The following is a 7,391-nucleotide window of genomic DNA, read 5'->3' as shown; positions in this document are numbered from 1 at the left end:
TAGTTTGCTGTACAGTAGGCCTTGACTTACGACTGGTCACTTTGTGACTTAGTGACCTGATGAGGGCTCCTCAACCTTCCAAAAGCTACTTGAATCCTGGTTTCAAGGTTCTGATGTTTGCCACTCTGTTGTGCCACTCTTTATTGTGGCTGCTTGGCAATTGGCTCCCATTTATGGTTGCTGTAGCACCCTATAGTTGCAAGACCATACTTTTGATAGTTTTGTCAGAAACTGGCAATTACTTCCAGTTTCTTACAGAAGAAGAATGCCCAACAGCAGACAATGGGTTCACATAGTGACCACTAAGTTTGCTTAGGCCATAAAATCAGGTGTGGTCATGAGGTGACCCACCTTATGACTATTGTGACTTATAACTGTAATTGCCAGGCTCAATTATGGCTATAACTTGAGGACTACTTGCAATTAGGCAACAATCACCAGCTGTCTGTACTCCTACTTCTGAAAAGACATGTGTTAGATTATGCTGTTACTCGGGTACCGAAGAGATGGATTGTGGCAGGAGACTTGGATGCCAGCTGTATGAATCAAAATGATATTCTCATTAGGATCATAGAACAAAGAACTTGTGTTTCAACAATAAAAAATTGAAGAGAACAAATGTGTCATGAGTTTCAGTGACTAGGCCTGTGCAAAGGGATTTAGATTTACTTTGATGAGAAGACGTGTGCCATGGAGGCAACTCTCTTTTCTCCACCAAAGGAAAGAGGTGATGTACAAATCACTCTGGACCAGTCCTGGGGGTGAAAGTTCCTCTCAGAGCATGCAAAGACAACACAAAGCTAGATGTTTGGGTGCATGTTTTGGGAACTCCTGTTGCATTTGCCCAACCCCCTAGCCTGGAAATGCCCTGACCTATTGTTTGGTAACAGACAAGGTTCCTCTCAGCCTTCTGCAAAGCTTATTTTTTTGGAAAAGGCCGAGATGAGGCATGAAGCAGAACAAGAGCCGAGGTGGCGCAATGGTTAGAGTGCAGTACTGCAGCTACTTCAGCTGACTTCTAGTTCAGCAGATCAGCGGATCAAATCTCATCGGCTCAAGGTTGACTCAGCCTTCCATCCTTCCAAGGTGGGTAAAATGAGGACCCAGATTGTTGGGGGCAATATGCTATTTAGTATACTGTCTTTGGTGTAAGCCGCCCAGAGTCCTCAGAGAGTGGGCGGCATAGAAATACGAATAATAAATAAATAAATAAATAAATAAAAACAAGAAAAAAACAACTTCATTTACTTAAAAAGAAGGGGACTACTCATGGCACAGCTTCAGAGTGGTCCCTTTCTTGAATCTTAGTCGAAATGAAGCACTCCTTCAAAGACTTGCCCAGGGCTATTAATAACATTCAATTTGATAAACATACTAGTCTCTCCGTTTGACAGAATCAACTTAAAACACAACTGTACGCAATCGTATGCTTCATTTAGGATTTATAAAAGGCATTTCATTGATTAATTAGGTAGCTGCTCAGTTCAGAACTATGAGACTTTATTTTTGCAATGTATCATTCAAAGGTGAACATAATAGAGTCTACAATCATGGACAGAAGTCCATTTTCCTAATTTCCAAATGGGCACAAAAGCTGGCTCAAAGTATGAACCATTCATAATGGCAGTGAATATCTTACTCCTTCAGTAGTAATGTGACAAGAGCTGAAGTTATGGGACTTCAAAGACTTAAATAGCCCCCTGAAATTAATGCTCAATTAGACAAAAGTTATGCTCAGTAGATCTCATGGAAGTAAGTACTCATTATTTATTAACTTAACAGGGAAAGAAGGATACGTGTATGTTTTTTAAATACATTCATCCAGCAGTTGTGATTTGGTAGTAATACCCAGTTTCTCTGTTATACAATTTAAAATTACACTTACGTGGTTTGATGCAACATGCAAACAAAATTAAAAACAGATGAAACAGAGTTGAAGCTGAGGTGAGATGGAGAACCATTTTTCTGACAACTGATTACAACATTGTACAATGAAGTTAGTTTCTCCTTGTGTGTTAATATCTTGACAAATGCAAGGAATCATTTAATTAGTTAGAACTACAATGTGTTGTTACACATAAATGTACAATTTTGATCATGAAAAAGTCAATTGCATATTATGATAAATTCTAAAGTGAAAATGGCAAAAACAAAACATTTAATATAATAAAATAGAAGAGATTGTTTGTGACTGAGGAAATTTAAATACAATAACCATCGAAGTACATTGGTACTAATAAAATTATTGACTAAATGAAATTAAAATGTTTGTTTAGTTGGAACACAAGTATAGTTATGCTTAATTTTTTTTGAAACACACTGTTTCAAAAAACTATTCAGTCTAGAGCAGGGGTCTCCAACCTTGGCAACTTTAAGACTTGTGGACTTCAACTCCCAGAATTTCTCAGCCAGCAAAGCTGCCTGAGGAATTCTGGGAGTTGAAGTCCACAAGTCTTAAAGTTGCCAAGGTTGGAGACCCCGGGTCTAGAGTATCATCTATCTTCTAAGTACCCAACTTTCAGACTCTATATTTGATTATTATTTTATCGATTGGACCCAGAATGAAGGTTTTACTGAAAAGCAGGATGGATCATGATATTTCTTACATTATTTTTGGCTGGGAATACTTATCAATAATTCTCTTCTTTATTATAACCTTTTAAAAAATATAACCAATCCTTATTTGTAAACAATTATTTTAGGATTATTGAAAAGAGTAAAAGTGTGACACAACTGCAAAAATGAAAAAAAGTATAGCCTACTAAGACATTTGATTGAAATAAATGAGAATGACCAAAAATAAGACATCTTCAAGCTGAACACAACAATTTTGTTGTTACCGTACATTTATATAACCATTCAATTTTCTTCGCAAAACCTCTTTTTCCAGGATGTCTTTCAATTTGATAATCTAGTCTAGAGAGCTGGTTTTCAACAGTAATCTCCCATCTAAGTATAACTGGATCTAAGCTTGATTACTTCCATGCCCAGGCAAGATCAACTAGGTACCACCATCTACTGGGAATATGGAGGATGGTTTATAGAGCAGGTGAACTGAGTTAAACTTGGAAGCAAACCTTTATCACATGCGAGATAACTTTAATGGATTCCATCTTCTCTTCTCTTCTCTTCTCTTCTCTTCTCTTCTCTTCTCTTCTCTTCTCTTCTCTTCTCTTCTCTTCTCTTCTCTTCTCTTCTCTTCTCTTCTCTTCCCTTCCCTTCCCTTCCCTTCCCTTCTCTTCTCTTCGAATTAAGAGATAGCAGTGCCTTTCATCTGGAAGTCAAGCTTTCTCTTTATTTGGGATGAGGAAACAGTTATTTATCAATACAGTTCAGACAAGATATGGTACCAGAAGATAGCAAATTGGAAGACAGTGGTAGAAATTTAATTTGTAATGTATTCCCCATACAGAGATAGCAATAGCACTTAGACTTATATACCACTTCATAGTGCTTTACAGCCCTCTCTAAGCAGTTTACAAAGTCAGCATATTTCCCCCAACAATCTGGGTCCTCATTTTCCTGACCTCGGAAGGATGGAAGGCTGAGTCAACCTTGATACCCTGCTTTATTGCTCATAGTAACTAAAATTACTTTTGAATGTTTGTGTTTGGAGTCTTGAAACAGATTGATTCGTTATGTGCCATAATAGGGTTGTTGACTCTTTTGGCACATGATGATTCCTAACCTAATAGGATAATTTGAGTCAAGTCATTTGTATCCTTAGTGAGAGCTCTGAATTGATTTGTCTGATGATCAAGGTATACCATAAATCCCAAGTAGTCTGACAGACTGGGAATGGGTGGCCTGCTACCAAAATACACACACATATATATATGCATTCATACATACATACACTGGGATTTATGGGAATGGCAGTCCATCACATATGAAAGTCCATCACATTTAGAGATGGCTGTTGTTAAAAAAATCTTTCTGTTTTCCCGTATTTTTGTTCCCATTGTTCCCTTCTTTATAATTCATCCTTGTAGCCTATAAAGAAAATGAACATTTCCACACAAGGATTGCCTTCCAATTCAAAACTGAACTGTCTGGAGGCTTCTGCAATTCCACAATATTAGCAACATTCCTCTTTGGTTTCTGTCTCAACTCTGATGCAATTCGAGTCACAATTAAACTGATTGTTTTTTGAAGCGGTGCAGCCTTGTGGAGCCAATGGCTGCTTTGCTTAAGTTAGCTGGTACTGTTTGAAGTGGTAGTATTGCAAAATGGAAATTTCTTTACATGCTTTAGAAGGTGAAATAATCCCTCCTTTGTTTGGTTCCAAAGTCCATCTAGCATCTGTTTGGGGTTAACCGGATATATCTTGGAAGGCCATAGGCAGGACAGAAAGTTGATGTTTTTACTGCCACTCCCAGCACCTATATATTTGTAACATCCTTTCAGATGTTCAGATAACACACAGGCATTAAGAGCAGTAGACAATGCTAGCTATACCTTCCATAAATTTGAATAGAAACCTAAAACCAGCAAAATGAGCGATTATCACTATTTCTGAGGGTAACAAAGTTCTTATCTACCCTTAATTGCCCTGCCTTTAATTAGCTAAGCACTTCAACATTTTTCACAATGAATGATTTTATAGCTCTCAATCCTAGCCCCTCCCCCTTTTAAATTTTCTAAACTAAAAGTCACTTCTCATCCTTTATTAGGAGAGTTTTATGAGCGCCTGTTTCCCCCCACCCCGTTTGCAGCATTATACTTTCCTTTTTGAAATGCAGTAACCAGGAGTACCCAATCTTTCATTATTATGTACTTATTTTAACCCAGATTATGGATTTGAAGAATTTTACTACACTCTGAGTCAGTTGATTGGAGTGGCCTATAATCCCCAGAAGGAAACAAATAAATAAACCAATATTTCCAGTATCACAGCAAAAAGGCATTATGATATTGGTAATAAGTTTTAGTTTGGAATTCACTTTCTTTGTAGTGACACATTTGGCTAATAGGGTGAATAATTTAGTCTTTCTCTATATTAATTGCTTACTCTGTTATAATAAAGGACACTGCAATCAATAGATATGTTTTGCCTAGAATAATCCTTAAAGATATAGAAGCCCTATGACCATTATATTTCTATCTTAGCTTTCCTTCAAGAGTTAAGCATGTGGCCTCACCAATGGAATAGTTGCATGAAGAGAAGAAAGCTATGGGGCCAAGGCCATCTATCAAGTATCACAAACTGAATATGGATTTGAATCCCAGCTTTTTGAATCTGTATACAACGCTTCTACCATAGCATTAGTTTTTTCTGTAGCTGCCAGTATTCAAAATTCTACTTTTTGCAGCGAGCGTAGCTGTGAATTTTGAGGGGTTTATAACCAGCATTGAGAGCTAACCTGTTAGTCTCTAAGAGGCTAAAACCTCACAGGAGATGCACTGGAGAGGCATATGCAAAATTTTGGATTAGGAGAAGCTCTAAACTGTAAAGGGATTAAGAGTAGCAAAAGCATTTGAAGAAGATGACACTATGTGTCACTAACAGCAACTAAAGCTTCCTAATTGTAATAAACCAGTACAAGTTTCCTGATCTGTCCTCAAATCCAAACATGCACGTAGGTATATTTCTAACAGAATGTATTTAAATTCCTTCTCTTTTATTGTCTTTCCTTGTCCTCCAGAGGATGTTTTCCAACATTGCATTGTGTACCAGTAACAATATTTCTTTGTAAGCGTGGAAGAGACTTTGTGTTCCACCATAAAGAAAATCTCAACTACAACTTTCTGCAACCTTCCTGCCCTCCCCACTCTCACACCCCCATACAAAGACCCTCCTTAATTGTATCACGATTAGGCTGCCCTTCAGCCCCTACTCAAATGAGGACAAGGCTAGTTCTGTATTTCATGGGATAACAATTTATGAGCAATTAAAAATGAAAAGACACAAAGCATTCATCATGGCAGCAGCGAGACAGGCAGAGAAGGTCAAAGGTTCCCACAATGAAGTGTGCACAATATATTTTTTTATTTCTGTTTCACTAAGAAGGAAAACGGGTTAGCTAAAAATTATGGCGTACCATTCCTGGTTCAAAAGAGGTGCACTTAATCTTTCAAGACAGGCTTTCTTGGACAGATGGGTGATGAAGGTATGATCACCTACACAGGGATAATAAATACAGAGAAAAGGTTCCGGATAATATTGGAAAATTCCAAATAATTAGAAAAAGCAAAACACAATAGATAAATGAATATTAGCTTCCTGCAATGATTGAGAGGAATTCTAAACTAGGAATTCTCAAGTTCAAATGTTGCCTTAGCCATGAATTCACTAAGGATATGTGGTAAGTCATTGTTTCTCATATTCAGTGGCTTTCTTTAGCGATATGAAGACAATAATACAACAGTGCGATAACTGTGACTCCAGTATGGTTGGCCCCCACCCTATATCTTTTCTGAAAGAACCTACTTTTGTGATTCTAACAGTGTGACTGGGGATCACAAATGGAGATGGAGCCAATCAAGTGGCTGATTTGATTGTGAAGTTGTTGCCATGGGTGGGTGGGTGGGTTTGTTTTTTTAAAAAATGGATTTAATGGTGTGGTGGAAGTTTTAAATTTTATAAGCCCTCTGGAGTCACCTATGTGTAAACTGGACAGCTATATCAATTTGTTTAATAAATAAATAACAAATGATTTGGATCAGGGCTATTTCTACAGAATTTTGATTTGCTGGGATGTAGACTAGATTGGGGACATGGTGGCTCAGTGGCTAAGACGTTGAGCTTGTCATCAAAAGGTGGGCAGTTCAGTGGTTTGAATCCCTAGTGCCGCGTAACAGGGTGAGCTTCCATTACTTGTCCCAACTTCTGCCAACCTAGCAGTTCGAAAGCATGTAAAAAATGCAAGTAGAAAAATAGGGACACCTTTGGTGGGAAGATAACAGCGTTCTGTGTGCCTTTGGCATTTAGTCATGCAGGCTACATGACCACGGTGACATCTTTGGACAGAGCTGATTCTTCGGCTTTGAAACAGAGATCAGCAGCGCCCACTAGAGTCGGGAACAACTAGCACATATGTGCGAGGGGAACCTTTACCTTTACCTAGATTGGATTTAATGTCAACTGCAGGATTCCTTAACTTCCATTGAAATATTTCCTTAGAATTGAATTCAGGTACACCTCCCATCTGCAAAAAATCTCATTCTAGACTTCATCTCTCTTTGCACTGAACATTATTTTAGAAGAAACCAGAGCAGCAAAGGATTCTCTGTTGCAAATTACAGCTGCTGAAGACTGGCCAAGCATATTGCGAGACTTACCTCTGTGGTTATAGAGGAATTTTATAAATTCCATCTTTCAAAATCTCAGTTCTCAGTTTCTACTTATTTTTGCCAATAGATTCTGTACATCTTATATATAAAAAAGGGAG

This window comes from Pantherophis guttatus, chromosome 1, assembly GCF_059756535.1.
Source record: "Pantherophis guttatus breed Tessera chromosome 1, ASM5975653v1, whole genome shotgun sequence".
Lineage (NCBI taxonomy): Eukaryota > Metazoa > Chordata > Lepidosauria > Squamata > Colubridae > Pantherophis > Pantherophis guttatus.
The sequence above is the reverse complement of the archived record's forward strand: the minus strand, read 5'-3'. Positions refer to the sequence as shown.